This window comes from Saccoglossus kowalevskii, chromosome 2 (assembly GCF_978046115.1).
Source record: "Saccoglossus kowalevskii chromosome 2, keSacKowa6.1, whole genome shotgun sequence".
In the NCBI taxonomy this organism is placed as follows: domain Eukaryota; kingdom Metazoa; phylum Hemichordata; class Enteropneusta; family Harrimaniidae; genus Saccoglossus; species Saccoglossus kowalevskii.
In genome coordinates this window covers 32268232-32285086 of record NC_140642.1, presented here as the reverse complement: position 1 = coordinate 32285086, position 16855 = coordinate 32268232, and the positions used below count along the sequence as shown (strand labels likewise).

The 16855-nt window shown below is 32.6% G+C and overlaps 1 protein-coding gene across 1 annotated transcript in view; it reads right to left on the bottom strand.

Annotated features, from left to right (window-relative positions):
• The window catches only part of LOC102803686 (1-phosphatidylinositol 4,5-bisphosphate phosphodiesterase beta-4-like), a 34478-nt gene that overhangs the window by 7529 nt on the left and 10094 nt on the right, over positions 1 to 16855 (bottom strand). The gene's annotated exons all lie outside the window — the stretch shown is intronic.

Here is a 16855-nt window from a genome sequence, read left to right as displayed (position 1 = left end):
TTTGATCAAAACTTGTAGCAATTAGGAAATTATGCCAATTTTGTCCAAAATTAACAAAGACATTTAAAAAAATTACTGAAATCTTCTTTTTTTTGCAAGAGAACTTGTGGTGTTCAGACAGTTAACATAACAAAATGCTGATTTCAATTCAACATCAGTTTTAGAAAAGTCCCTACCAATGCATGACGCATTGGTGTGAACAAACAAGCACAATGAGACGAATAGAGATGTAAAAGATAGCAGTATTGACGTCACTTAAAATAATTAACTTTCAGAACGCAACGTGGTATCACAATTGGAAAATTCTATTACCCATCCCGATACAAATTTTGATCAAATAAATTTATTTTCTTTCAAAGTGCTTTAATCAGAACATCCAGCAACTCCGCATTATTAAGTGGAGAGTTTTGGTTTGATTGTCAGAATCCAAAATTGAATTCATTAAACGTGACATTATAAAAACCAGCATATTGTAAATTTAATAAATTAAAAAGCCAAAATATACAAAATCAGATCTAATATTTTACTGATTGTTACCATGGTGATGATGACCTTACTCTACTTCCAGTGACAGTTCAGCTCATCATTTCAAATTTACACAATAACAAACTCTCACAATACACGCAAATATGATATTATTTTATAACACGCCAACATTTCAGAAATTCATCAAATATTCACCCGAGAAATAAAAAAAAAAAAATGAGGTTGTAAGCTTCATCAATCAGACTGAAAAGCTGTAAGGGCATTACAGAAGTCAGTTGACGTCATCTCCCATGGCGACCAACCATATTAGTTAAAAATAACTCCCTTCAAAGCTAAATGATATATTACAAAGATTAAACAAGACGTTTCAAGACGTTTCCTGACGTTTCCTGACGTTTCCTGACTGCCACGCCGCTGTAGACAATCAGCTGCACTGCCTAATGCAACATACAAAATAATAATATATTAAAGACACTACTTTATCCGTCTCAAAGTGGTTACATAAATGCTTATTTGGTTCAACAAATGATTATTATATTAAATACGAGAGAGAGAGAAAACTTCAGCCAATAGTACGTTCTGCGACTGTATGTACGTTTTAAGGTCCATAACCCCAACAAATCCATAATTTGCTAATGGTCCACTGAACAAAAAAATTGCAGAGAAGTTGTTCAAAGAACAATACAAATACTAGTATTTAATGTACGTCTCTTATATGTACTTAGAAAAAATTACTAGATTTTTTTTTTCATAAATCAAATAACCATGAAGCATAGAAGAATTATTCCTTTTTTGGCAATACACGACGTATTACAGCAATAATTCTTTTTATGATCACAAGGTCATTTCTGAATGAAAGCTCAAACTGAGCCTTTCATTTTCGTCCATGGCGACAGCATTATAACATCTAATGACAACACTCAACACAACCAACCTCCACCCCACCCCCACCCAAAACAAGATGCGGACGGGTGTAATTGACCAACCCATATAGCTCTAAAATGTGTTCATTTGTTTTGTAATATTTACTTATAGCAAACTGTACAGTTACATAAAGCTTATGCGAAACAAATGTGATATAACCATGCTGAGAAAAAGTGTTTTCGTTTCAAGGAGATAGTACGCCACTGAATGACAACAAAATCCCCTTTAAAGAAACATGCACATCCTCAACATGTTAAATACTCCCTTACCAATTTCAGTTGCCCCTTAATTTACCATTATAATTTTGAAAATTGAATGCCGACAAATGCAAAATCAGTGAAGAAAAAAAAAACTCTGAAGCAGAAGTGGTGGATTACTGAAGTGGTTTGTATTGAAGTGGACAAATTAAACCTTTTAATTAGTTTTGCTTTTCTAATCCTATGCATGAATGGTATTCTCCTTGAAAAAGACTAAACAATGGCTTATTTTATAATTAAAAACATGTACGTTACACTTCAGTCCTGAAATTGACCATTGATAACAAAGATTAGACGTTTGTTGCACGGCAACAACAATTCGTAGCATTAGGCAATGTTAATATACCACTTGAGATATACTTAGCACCACTCAAAATAGTATAGTTAGGCGAGTAGTAGTTAGATTACATAGTTAGGCACCTCAGCTATGTGAAGTTAGGCAACTCAGTTTAAGGCCAAAAAAAAAAATTGTTTTGTTGCTCTCAGCGACCGGCCAAAAAATATGAAATATCGGGTCGCGTTATTTTTCCCATTTACCTCAGCTATTTATGATACCCTTAGTTTTCACAAGTTTAAAAAAAAAAAAAAAATCTGACCGACCGACCCAATTTTTCGACTTGAGGGCGACATAAGTTGTTGTTTTTTTTGGTCTAATAGTAAGCATGCACTGTAGCTAGGCAAAAACAAGGTGCAACTCTGTGCACTAATTGTATTACCCGGAATAATACTAATACTAATACTAATCAGATAGAATAATTATTGCTTTCAAATATAAACACGTTGGATATATCACGTTGTATCACAAGAATATAACCATTCCATATCTGTGAACTAAACAGTTCGTACCTAATTAAAATATCAAATGTCTGGTGGTGATGTGGAAATGACAAAGCTAAAGCAACTGTTTCTTCATTGCTAGGCAACAATTCTATCACAGACTAGGCAACGTTAATAGATTATTTCTGAAACAGAAGCTAAAAATATGAAATAAAACTGAAATAATCTTAATCCAAATATGAATGAGAGGTATATGTATATATAATTAGATTATTTTTAACTCCTTACTTTATACAGGTAATCCTCTGTATTTGTCTTTGTGGTAATTAATAACATATACATGAAGTTCACCATGAAAACAAACAAGCAGCCTGTCGGCTGAGATAGCTCCGCTGTTAGCAATGCACATGGCAATTAAAGAACAGAAGATATCATTAGAAAATGAACAAATCTGAGAGAGGTCCACATGTAGTACCTATATGTATAATATATCAAAGCAATTGGACTTGCGGTTTTTAACAAGAAGTCGAAAATATCACTTTTTACCAAAAATGACAAAAATATTTACCAAAATTAGAGAATTGAAGATATCATTACAAAATGAACAAATCTGAGAGAGGTCCACATGTAGTACCTATAAATGTTATATCAAAGCAATTGAACTTGCGGTTTTTAACAAGAAGTCAAAAATATCACTTTTTACCAAAAATGACAAAAATATTCACCAAAATTAGAAAATTGAAGATATCATTATGAAATGAACAAATCTGAGAGTGGTCCACATGTAGTACCTATATATGTGATATCAAAGCAATTGGACTTGCGGTTTTCAACAAGAAGTCGAAAATATCACTTTTTACCAAAAATTACAAAAATATTCACCAAAATTAGAGAATTAAAGATATCATTACAAAATGAACAAATCTGAGAGAGGTCCACATGTAGTACCTATATATGTAATATCAAAGCAATTGGATCTGCGTTTTTTAACAAGAAGTTGAAAATATCACTTTTTACCAAAAATGACAAAAATATTCACCAAAATTAGAGAATTGAAGATATCATCATGAAATGTACAAACCTAAGAGAGGTCTACCCAAGGTACATATACACCAAGTATCAAAGCATTCAGGCTTGTAGTTTTCAAGAAGAAGTCAAAAAAGTAAAACATTGACACGGATGACGACGGACAATCACTCATATGATAAGCTCCGTTCGACAAAGTCGACAGTGGAGCTAACAACCAAGTGGGGGTAAAAGAATTCACTACAGAACTTGAATATGTAATGTACAGTATCTGTAATTTCTTGAAAAAGTCTAAAATTACATTACAGTAGATGATAAGGAAATCAAACACTGAAGAGAAAATTTCCGTCTTGGAAATAAACCTACAATGTATTACATCATCACAAGGACATGGCTTCAACTACAGTGAATGACCAGTGTTATTTAATGATCTCATAATCGGTATAACGAGGAACAAATTACTATAGATGAATGACGTAGTTATCTCGTGTCAAGGCTATCCAGACTGCTCAGATGAATTCTGGATCAGATTTTGCTATTGAAATTTGTTTGCGTTCTTGTCTACCGTATTTCATAGACAGTATGGCTAAAACCTTCCAAACCCATCCATTTCACTTTCACTTTCAATGTATTAACGAGTATTATACAATTACAATCGTGTCGACACACCTAAATATGTCTAATTCTAATCACAGGCTTAAGGTCATGACCTCCAAAGTGGACACAGCAAACATAGGTAGATACGCCATATAATTAGACTATTAAATGAGGTACAGATGCCATTTAATAATTATTTTTCTGATACTGTCACACACACTGGGATGGGGGGAAAAAATCATCCCCACTGCTTGTTACCATGGCAACACAATATATAAATGCCCTAATTTGCCAGTAAACAGTCAAATGATTACGAGACGTATTCATTCTCCTTGAAAGAAACGACATAAATGTGTGTGTGTGTGTGTACATCATGAAAGAATACATACTATATGCTGGCGGCCATATTTGATGACCATGGTTGTCAAGATACCCTGAAAGCTGAGGTCATGCAAAAACTAACGTTGCAGTTGATGTATTTATGAACAGAAACAATTATTAAATCTCAAATACGGCATTTCGTTGGACTCTCTATTGACCATTTTATTATTACGCATTGAATCAACGGGTTAATACAATAAAATTGATTTAAACTGGTAGATATAAAGTGCAGTAACCGTTTGAAATAAATATGCAAATTACATAATTAATATGCACAGCTTTAGTGAAGATACTTGAACAACACTAAAATATGTTCACATTCATTTCAAAGTGTTTATATTTCAAACGTTTGTTATGAAAGCTGACAATATGAGCTCAAATCAGTTTTCAGAATAGAAAGACAAGGGACGAGCATGTCAAACCATATAAAAATGTAAAAACATTGTAGCAAAGCCTTGAGATACCCTAAAAGGGAATAAACTGTTGAAACTGGAAAAATTGGCTTCCATTAAAAATTGTTATATGTTTAATGGCAACACTTTTTTTGGAATTGTCCAGAAGCCCACATGCCCTCAGGCAGTCTAGTTAGGCTCATCTGCCTCAAGACTCTCCTAAACATACTGTGTCTCTAGATATTCTGGAGTAAATCCCAATGTTTTGCAATATTTTCAAATATTACTCAGTTGTGAGTACATAAAATCTTATTATTATTAGGTAAAATAACTATTTTTTCAAAATTTATTAAAAAAAAAAAAAAAAAAAATTGTAGCGAAAAGTTAAATTAGCTAGCAATTTTAATACATTGGTAGACGCAGGTTTTAATAAGAGACAGACAAAAACAAAAAAACACTAAATGTGTAAATACATGTAATATCACAACAAACAGGTGTGTACATGATTGTGTCAGCTTTAACACAAATTCAATGAACCTACGACTCCTCACATGAGCAAGCTCATGTAAGTAAAAAGGTTCAATAGAAGGTTCCAGGGAAATACAAGATCAATGCATATAAAAAATGCCTCATTACAAACTTAAGTGTGACAGGTGTAATCACAGACAGTCCGTGGTGTCAAAAAAGGTGTGGGGATACACCGCCTCGACTTGTAGACTATAGATTCTAATCTGACAGACAGACAGTCAGTCAGTCAGTCAGTCAGTCAGTCAGTCAGGCAGGCAGGCAGGCAGGCATGCAGATTCTGACCCCATGTTTTAAAGAGCAGATAAGAATAAATCCTAGAGGGGAAAACCCACAAAAGTTGATATTGAAGATAAGGGGTTAAAGTTCATGACACACAGACTACTGGTAAGTGCCGAGGTAATACATAGTATATGCGATTCATATAAAAAAAATATGGTCTATTATTCCGGTTTTCTGGCGAGGCAAATTTAAATTAGCAAGGTAGTGGTTGAATTACACTGACTGCATGCATGCCATCATTCAATCGTAACCCTAAGTATTTTAGAAAGGTCACCCGAGAAACAATCCCTTGATAAAGCCAAGAATGACAGGAACTTGTTCTATTTATGGCTGTAAAAATAGACTGTAATCTATTGGGAAAGCTATGCATATGTAAGGGGGAAAAAATGGCGGAGAAGCATGCACTTTTTTTCAAAACAATGCAATTTGGTTTTCGCTAATATATAACAATAATGAATTAGTTAACAAAACAAACTGAAAAAAAAAACAAGCAACGTAAGCATAAGTGAATAAACAGATGGTGCATACAGAAAACTATGTATATTATGACAAACAAACTAAAGAGACCCTTACAGTATATAAGTGAAAATTTAACATGGAAAAGATATACATATAATGTGCTGCCTGGCTGGATGTATTAATTTTTCTACAACTTCCGGTCTGAAGTTTGGTGCCTCCATCATCTGAGAATTTTTAACAGTCATGATTTTATTATTCATTGATTTAAATTGAGTAAAAAACAAAAACGGTGATCACTCGGTAGTACACAAAATGTACATATAACACATATTGAGCAGTCAGCTGTTCAGTGTCTGTGGTGTCGTGTGACAATAAAATACACATGCACAGAAGTCGAAAAATAGTTTCCAGGTTAGTGGGCTCAAATTCAAGAAGTGGCCATTGAAAACCATCAGTATGGTAACAGTTACAGTTCCCAAGGCAGTACACCTCTAATATATGTAAACAATCGGGACACTTTTAATTACAGTGTTATTCATGATATATTTCCCGCCTTACATTTTCGCTATTGAACGGTAACAAATTTCCTCAAAAGTGATGAAATCAGAACTGATAAAAGTATTTTCATAAATATTGAAATAAAATTCAAAGAAGCCTATTGAAGAATATTAAAATATACACGCACAAAAAACAGACAAATGCGACAAATTTCAGAAATATTGATATAACTAACACGCACACGCATGCACGCACACACACTCCTTCAATACCCTCCAATCACCTGAAAAAATACCTAATTAAAGCTTGTACTCGTTGATCTGCGTCATAGTCAAAGTTGCCATCCTTGTTTATACGAGACCCATATATCTTGCGCATGCTAAAATCCTAGAATTGTTTTGTTATCAAAATGCAAGACATACCAACTAAACTACCGGGTAATACCAAACTTGACTTGAGATGAAAAGATTAAAAACAATTGGATAACAAATACCACCAAGAATTAAACAACGACAACAATAATGACAAGGAAAGATATTGTTGCACATAATATACCTTCACCTGACACCAACAATAATGCTCTCATTTACAATTCACATCACATTCCCATCTTCCACATGCACAGCACAGACAATAACAATAATACTCTGGCCATGGGCTATCATTTACAAGTCCATATTGGCAAAAAAAAGTTTAGTGATGCGAGCCACTTGTTTTTTGTTAGCCATAATCTGATCTTTGTTTCCAAAAAAAAAACAAATTGATTGATTGATAAAAAGGAATGCATCATCAGAAAAAAAGATGAGATCACATTATAAGAATAACACATTAAACAGATTGACACATTTTAATTGATTTCAATTTGATAGTTGTTACGATATACACACACATCACTTTATAGATTGCAATAAAGCTTCAGTCACAAAGGATGAAGTGTGTTTTTTAATCAATTTATTGAGAGAGGGACTATGAATTAGCGATATTTCACTGAACAAAAAATTAAAAATACATTGAATTGGCAATTTCCCAGAATGGACCGACAATTGTCTGTAATTAACACTAGTTTAACTGCCATGAGGATTATGATTAGAAACAGATTATTTACAGACGAAACAAACGGCTAGCTTTTATTTATTTATTCTAATGAACACCCGAAGATATCAGGAGTTCAACTTATACAAGACACATATATAAATTGAACAGAATGCTTTCAACACATTTAAAAAATCTATATTCCCTCTGATTCAGCAATTCATTTCGCCACAGTTTTGCAATACCGTCAAATGGAAACAAGACCTCGATCTGCAAGCTGATTGGTCAATAACAGCCACAAGGACTGGTGCTATAAATAGCTTGATAGAGCAGTAAGACTTGAGTGAATATATATGCGGCAGATTGTTGTTGCTGAAGGCATAATCATGGATAGACTGAAGTATACTTAGCAGGAAAACATAGAATACCTTTTGGTTATTAATACAATTCCCAATATATATATTCAGTCTCTAAGCAGTATACATGCAACACTACCCGAGGACTTATTAACACTATGCACGAATGCGTAGGCGGTGTATGCATTTATTTTTCATCAACGGGAATAAAAAAGCATTTTCTTCTTACATGTAGATTGCATACGACAAAAAAAAAAAAATTGTAGCACTGTCAAATAAAACAATTTTTTTAAATGAGTGCTATAGTTTTTCTCACCAAGATTTTGGTGCTAAATTTTACATATATTTACATAAATTTTTCTATAAACTCATTTCTTTGAATTTTGACCAAATGGACATAATTTCTAATTAAATATTCTAATTAGAAATTCTAATTAATTTTGTGATGGGTGAAAAAAGCTGACGTTGGAGTTCAAAGATCAAAGTGTTAAAATTTAATTTAAAAAAAATAAAATAACAAATATAAAATAGGACTGGCATCTATCTACAGATGGGATAATTGCCCCAGATTGGAGAATTCTTCAGGGTAGAATTATTTTACTATTTATTGCATTATTTTATTATTTATTGCATTATTTTATTCCACATATGGTATAGCCTGAAACACTTTTACGACAATTATCAAATTCCAATAACGCATATATTCATGAATAATGAAGAACTCCCCCCCCCCCCCAAAGTACTGATCGAGTAGTAAACTGAACATACTTATTTTCCAGAAATTATTGATTGGTTTCACCCTTAGCGTTAAAATAAATGAATACATGCAAGCAACTCGTGTTGTTGTGTACTGCACGGTTATGCAGCAGCTCATCTCATGCAACAAAAGCTGACACCCTCAGGAGAACGGTAACTCACAAAACCATGAGGAAAAATTTCCTATGAGTCAGCTGTGAGTGGTAACATAAACTACATGAAAACAATATGAATAATCACGGGGGGAAAAAATACTCTTGTTTGTTATTCAAATGAAAAAAAAAAATTGTTTTGGCAGGCAAGTAGTTTGAAAGGATTTATATATACACATTCACAATTTTATATTAGTTTATGAAGAAAGGGCTAAAAACACAAAAATCAAAGACAAGGCTATAGAATATAAATAATGGTACAAACTATGTCTGAAACTTTCATTCGCATCCCGATTGGTAGAATAAAATATCACAACATTTTGATAAAATTTAATAGGATTAAATAAATAAATTGTCAAACGATCCAAAATTTGAATGTGTAACCCCAATATTTCTTTACTCCCGGTATTGTATATTCCGCCTTGCTCACATAAATTTACATATAAACAGTCTAGCATTGCAATAAGATATGGAAGCGACGTAAAAAATGGGAGCGAATCTGTAACATCATAACTAACAAGAAAGGAAGCGGCTTCACATAACTAGGTAAAATATAGTAAAATCGTGTTTATTATTATGATTTATTTGGTTCAAACTCGATAAATTACATTTGGTTTTCAATGAATTGTGTATTGTAATTGAAGTTATCTGATACTGTGTACATATGAAGATTTGGACATTCACCTCTAGATAGTGGAATCAAACACCTGAGTGAACAGCAGTCTCTTATCATAGTAGTGAATACTGAATACATGAGATAATAAGAAACAAACAAACAAACAAGGCTACATGCACATATTAATCAATTCATAGTTGAGAGCATAAATGAAAACAAAAAGACTCTGTACTCTGTCCATGTTGGTTCTAGAGTGTTCCAATTCTCTACAGAAATAAAACTTTGCAAGTAATCTATACCTAACACTCAAAAGTTATTAGATCGCAAATACATGTATAAGTAAATATGGTACCTCAAATGAAAGCGACTACTGATTACAATGAACAACGGTCTGTTCTGAACAAACATTGATTCCTTGCATGCAGAGTTGTCTAAAACAGGAACACATCATTATGGTAAATTCAAACATGTCTTGACGTGACATGACAAGAGTTCCCGTTGTTCAAAAAAACAAAAATTAGTTACTCATTTTAAATCAGAAGTTAAATTGTTAATACGCGTGACATGATGTATAATGTAGTTGTCAACTTTGATTGCAATCAGTCAAGGCAAGTCAGAGATACGTCTCTGGAACAGCATTCATTAAAAACAAAATGTCTGCCAGTCGGTCATTTTGAATCTGAGCTGAAAAACAAAATGATATGCAGCAAGGTCTCATTACCACCAAGTTTGAATGCAATCCATCTATACACAGCTGAGATCCAGTTTTGAAATTGCAAAGACACGTATTTTTGCCCCAAAAATACAAAAATTAAACCATCACTAATCAAATTGGGAAACAAATATAATTGGGATCTGTTTTTTTTTTCATAAAAGACACAATAAATGGCACAACACTACTGAATAATTGAAAATATTTTTAAAAAATCTGTTTCACTAGGTATACAATTTAACAGCTAACCTGCAAACACTAATCTGTAAAACTCTCTCAAATGTTAATAAGGACTTACCCAATAAGATATTTTAAACACACTGGTGAATTAATTGCAATTCTCAAAGCATACAGAGTTCTGGGGGTTACCTAAATCAATATTGACTGAATAAATACCAATGCACAAAAACGAATTTAAAGAAGAAGTAAACGAAAATCAATGGAACTCACGACAGATTTAATTAAGAACAGTAGGTATTTATGTTCTATAAAAAGGACCATCTTTTGAAGTGGATTTTTTTTTTATTATTCATTGTAAAATGTACAAATGCATTTCCTGTAGATGTGAAATATTTATATATGACGAATGAGAGGGTTATGGTATTAATTTTAATTACTGACGAGGGCAACTGCGATTTACAATTTGTCTAATATTAGTTGATTATTTGCAAATAATGTGAAAACTTCTGCTAGTATGTAGGTCACAATTAAAGTATTCTTTTCAAAACAAGGAAACATAATAGAATCCTGTGCCATTGGTTCAAATCAGAGCCACTAATTGCCTAGCCAATCGGAGGACTAGACTTTTAGTTTTTAGATATTTCATGAAAAGTCATAAAATGATGGACGTTTTGCCAGAAATTACAACCCAATAATAGCTATTTAGAATTATTGGTAGACAACATCAACTGATATATAAATTCATCACCTGATTAATTATAAGAAATTATATTCAAGTCGTATGTCTGGCCAGGGGCTGATGTGATTGCCAAGTGAATAAATATGCCGTCTTTTACTTGTTTTATCATGCGAGGTGAATTCTGCCTTTAAGAAGTATAATCTGATGCCCCTACAAGTTCGTTAGGTCGGAGTAGCCATTGTGCTACTGGGGTAAATTTATCCATTTCTGCCTAAAGATCCATCATTTTTTTTTATTTCATAAAATATTTCAAACCGTAAGTATGTCCAGGTTGTATTTTTACCGATAAGTATAACAAGTTTTTCTTGAGAATGAATTTTGACTAAAACTGCTCAAACCTTCAATACAGCACTGAAATAGCTTTAATATGTATACTCCAGCAACCTTTGATAAAAGAAAACCTGAAAAGTCAGTCTCAGAAGAGCTTTTTGTGATGGCAGAAAAATATTTTTTCCCCAAGTCTGCATCTAGATATACATGTAATTCAAAGTGATAACACTGACGACGAAGCATCACACTAAACTGACAACATATGACCTACATCCTGAGACAGATTAGTAATTCATCAATTAAAAAAAAAAAATAGTACAACGGCTAGCATGAATAGGCATCTCAAAATGTCGTATCAATTTCAATTTGAATAAAATAGTATTCCCATAAGGTAATTTGGAAATTGCCTTACGCTGATCAGTGAGGTAATCATGCAGTGGCAGCTAGACTTTATAAATACCATTCTATTAAACGAACTACCGAATTCAAGGCTACGAATTTCAGGAATTCTTGTTTGAACAGCCATTTTGACTAAAATATTTCTCTGAAATTCGCATCATCATAGTGTAATTGATGTAAACGACATATGATTTATAAATTGTTTTCAGGATTTTTTTTTTATTTCTATTTTAATATTCACAGTAGAAAAATAAAATAAAAATTTGCAGTTGTGGGGTTTTAAATTGCCTATCTTTATTCCAAATCATAACAAAACTGTTTCATGTCGCTATTGTTATCAAAGAGACTGACTGAATTATAAATAAAGGGATCCTTGTTTAAATATTTCTGTTTCTGTGAAAACAAATAAACATAGCTATGATTTCTAGTCACCAATAATAAACCATATATATAATTTCCTGATGATTGACAACTACAATTGGATACAGTAATTTTCGAAATCAAGCTCACATCCATTGAGAAGACAAAATATGCAGGATTCAGGTAAAAATTGAAGATATTTATAAATTATCAAATATTTATTCCTATATAATACAAATTATTATTCATAGCAGAACAAGGAAAGCCATATACACACAATAAATTATAACTCATGGAAGCAACATTTAACCTCTATTTGACCTCTCAGCTTTGTCTGATTCAATAAATACATATGCATGAAGGTATCCATGAACCTGACAGTGAAATGTCAGCAATTTCAAATCGGATTAACATATACATGAAACAGTATTTTTTTTATGTGTTTGAATAAGACCCTTTATTAATATTTTATTAGTTTTATTCCCTTGTTGACATACGTTAAAATTATGGTGCAGAGTTATGCGCCACTCGCATATTTAAAAAGGGTTATTTTAGCACCCCAGCTGGAATACCCACAGTAACAATTCTTTTCATTGTTATCAAATACAACATCTACAACAGGATGACATGGGACTACACGCCTAATGGAGATAATAAACATTTTGACATGTAGCATGACACTAAGCAACATTCTAACCGGAAGTATCTTGAGTGCGCAAGTTTTTTTTTTTTTTTTCACTCAATTTGTCTTTAAAAATACACAAAAGCATAGCATGTCACCCTGACTGAAAAAATGTTATCAGTACTCTTTAAAAACCCAAGGGACCTTTTACAACTTGCAATTTTTTATAACTTAGAGATGAAAACGACAGCAGATTGTAACAAGGATACCTGGCACTGACAATGACTGTGTATACCCAATTAGCGAGCAAAAATGATAATGTAAATTGGACATACAACCGAGCACCCCCAGGGACTACCCAATAAACAGAAAAAAAGTACAATAACATAATAGGCAACCTAGATTTTAAAATTCCTTAGTGACATGTACTTTATGAGTAACTTTGATGAAAAAAAAATAAAAAATATATGGGCGATATTTTGAGAGCCAATTTCTGCAGAAAATGCTGCTACTAGCCGGCCGGGAAAAATAAATGCCACTGTCAACAGGGAAACTTGAGATAACTTTAACAAATACATAACATTCTACTGTAATTTGAGGACAAGCAAAATATAATACGTGTACTGTGAAATACTTTATTTTAGCTGGAATTAATTTTCGCTGAAAAGACTTTTTGGGTGTTTTGTGTGGAATTTATTTTCACTGATTTTTGACGAGTTGAAGGTAAAATATAGGAAAAAAGGTATATTTACTAGATTTTACTTTCACTGAATCATTCCTTCAGCAAAAATAGCGAAAATTAATTCCAAGTGAAAATAAAGTATTTTACAGTACTTCAGAAACTATGGTGGAGATTGAGTGGCTGGATGGACAAATATCTTTTAACACAATTTTTAAAATGGTTACAAACATTTTTTTTAATTTTTTTTTTTAAATCATATTTGTAGTTTGATTGAAAATTTAAGTTACCGGTAATAACATAATTTATCTCTGACAGCAAAAAATAAATCTAGAAATCCATCGTGTAAATCATTCTACAAAATTTCATTCACAGTTACCGGGTAGTCCTAGCTTGTTGCCACTGTAAGCTGCTTAGCGGGAGATTTCAACCCTCAAGCAAAGTTGCTAGGAGGAACAGAAACGGTCATTGCAAGTCAAGTATTTTTCCATTACTGTGTCAAAAGACATACGACAATGCCATGTCCTCGTACTGAGCAGTTGCTTAGCGACAACAAAGACAGGAACTCTAGCAGAAAATGTGACTTAGGTGAAAGGTGAAATTTGTGTAAATTTTAGAAATTTATATTTTTTATATTAATTATGAAGAATATGCAATTTTCGCACAACAAAATGAAACACAGAAAGACAATCTCAATCACAAAAAGCTATTTTATTATTCAGGGCAGTACTGTACCTATTAAGTGTTATTAAGGATGCAAATATTTCAGCAAAGAGAACGTGTGATTATTCTTGCGCATCTTTGGGACAGAAATTAAGCCAGCTGATGAGATTTTGGCTCACCTGAGAATTCCAACGTATAACAAACGATTTTCTAGATTATAGGACCAAAGATTTAGTTTATAGATGGCTAATTTTATCATTACTCATCATGAATTAAACTCCAAGGTTGTGTAGAAAATTTGTTGTTCTCGCCAAATGTCAATGTGACATTTGATCATTATTATATCAATAAAATAGTTTCAGACTAAATGTATGTAATTTTCTATTGGCAACAGTCCTTGGTTGAAATTTTTGAAAGAATGTCAAAAAAAGCTATGTTTTTTCAAAAGTCATAATAATTCGTGAATGTGATGCAACAAATGTTTAAACAAATGTGACACTTCTTCTCTCATTTACTGGCTCTTCAAAGAAATAAGGGAAACTAAATTTTGTATGTCAAAATTCCAAAACTCAACTACTGCATGTAATTGCTTAGTGCAATAAGTGAACCTCATTATAAGTGTATGACATACTAACGAGTAATGGCTACATATTAGCATGAAACATAATTACATATGCGCATATACCATAATGGATCTCACCCCAAAAAAAAGTGTTTCAAGAATCTAACCTGAAAAAAAAATCAATCTGAAATTATGGAGACGAATCTGAAGATTATACGTTCTTCTCTTTGAACAGAAATAATTGGAACAGGATAAGCCCCCTCTTAGGGATGTTTAGCTGCCCTCATGTGGTGAAAAACGGAAGTGTAATTTTTTTTTCTTAGTCTCAATAATGCTACACAATCATGGAAATAACATTACTACATCACTTCCAATAAATAGCTTCATCGACAACATCTAGACACAGCGATAAAAATACAGCATCTATCATCATTTCAAAGTACTTCCTTCCTTCCCCTTTGCAAAAAAAAAAAATCATGACAAGAACGCTGAATACCATTAAAAGCACTTTAAGCATTATGTGGATTAGTACATTACTGTGCAGGAATTTCCAAACATCTGAGACAGAGTAACGCAATTACTGAATGTGAGAGGAACCCAATGTCTATGGTGCTAAAACCATCTCCATTCTTAGAGATTTTAAAAGATGGAGTGAAGATGCATTAACTTTTAGTAGCCAGTTAATATAAACTGGTGAGGGAGAGACGGTAGATTTAATGAAGTGACGCTGTGAGGGGGCGTTTGATTAACGCGCAAGATAATTAAATCGTACATGCAAATATAGCTCTTAATTTCGGCATCTATTACAACTAAGTATGAAATATATAAGAGCACTTTGACAGGATTGATCACAAAGTGTTTGCGTTGTCTGTTTCCTCCAGACAGAAGACGCACATATTCATTATTGAAAGTACAGTGGATTTACCAATGAATTTTCAAAGCAGGGGGGGTACAGCTATCAACCAAAAATGCACTCACCATGTATTATTTTTTATTATTTATTATTTAAATCTTTGAATAATGAAAAAGAAAATGCATCTTAACATGGTTATTAAACTGAGCTTTGACATAAATACTGAAAATCACAGTAAATATGGTCTTTGTGAAAAACAGCTGTCATATTTTAAAGAAAATTCATACATAGAATGTGCAGTGTGTCGCTGAAAGGATTACGGGTACCATTCATTCATAACTTTGCTTGACACACGCATGCTCAACTTTTCCGCAGTTGGAAAAAGACATATGTAGTGCTTTTGTTGTCCATTCATATTTAAGGTCTTTTAGTACCACCTTTTTTTTTATATATTAGACTCTCAAACGAGCAACTTCTTTCTGCGTCAAATTATTTCATATTACAGTGTCATACATACATGTGTTTGTTTGTTTAGCACTTATTATCTCCTACTTATCGGTTATTTATTTTAGCACTGTTGTAATAACACACACCGCCTGCTACGTTATTTCATTCTTTTGAAAAATTAGTTCAACATTCGCATTTTATGATGTAAACAAACCAGAGGGTACATACACTAAAGTGCAGGTGTCATGTGATCATTGAGCTAATTTGCATACAGATAAAGGAATCCTGTTTTGGCAAGGCTTGACAGGTCAAAATTCGCTAAATTTCTGTAATAAGGATGGATTTTATTTCGATATGAGGAATGTGCAGCTTAACCTCTAGAATGGCAAAGTCAACTTTTGTCAATCTATTTCTCAACTTTTTTTGTCTCAAAATTAAAGCTGCATAAATTTTTTCATTTTTTTTCAAAAATTGTGATCAATACCATGTTGTCTGAAAGAAGCAATGAAATTATGGAAAACTTTCTAAAAATGTGCAAAATGTTGGCATTCAAAAGGATTAAAAAGAATAGGTTATTTATTTTTTACCAGACTTGCGTTACACTGCATTGCGTTGCTTGTTCCTGAAACATTTTAAATAGCATTACTCTTCTCGTGACACTTTTATGCTGCCAACAATAATATATTAAATCACATTCAAGCTGTCATAATCACTGATACAAAGCTTTTAAAAACTTGTATCTGGAGAAATTCTAATTCCAAACAGACAGAGTGACGGCGTATTATATACAACAAGATAAACAAAATGATGTTGAAATTTTTTGCATTAATGTATTTAAGATATGCGTTTACGT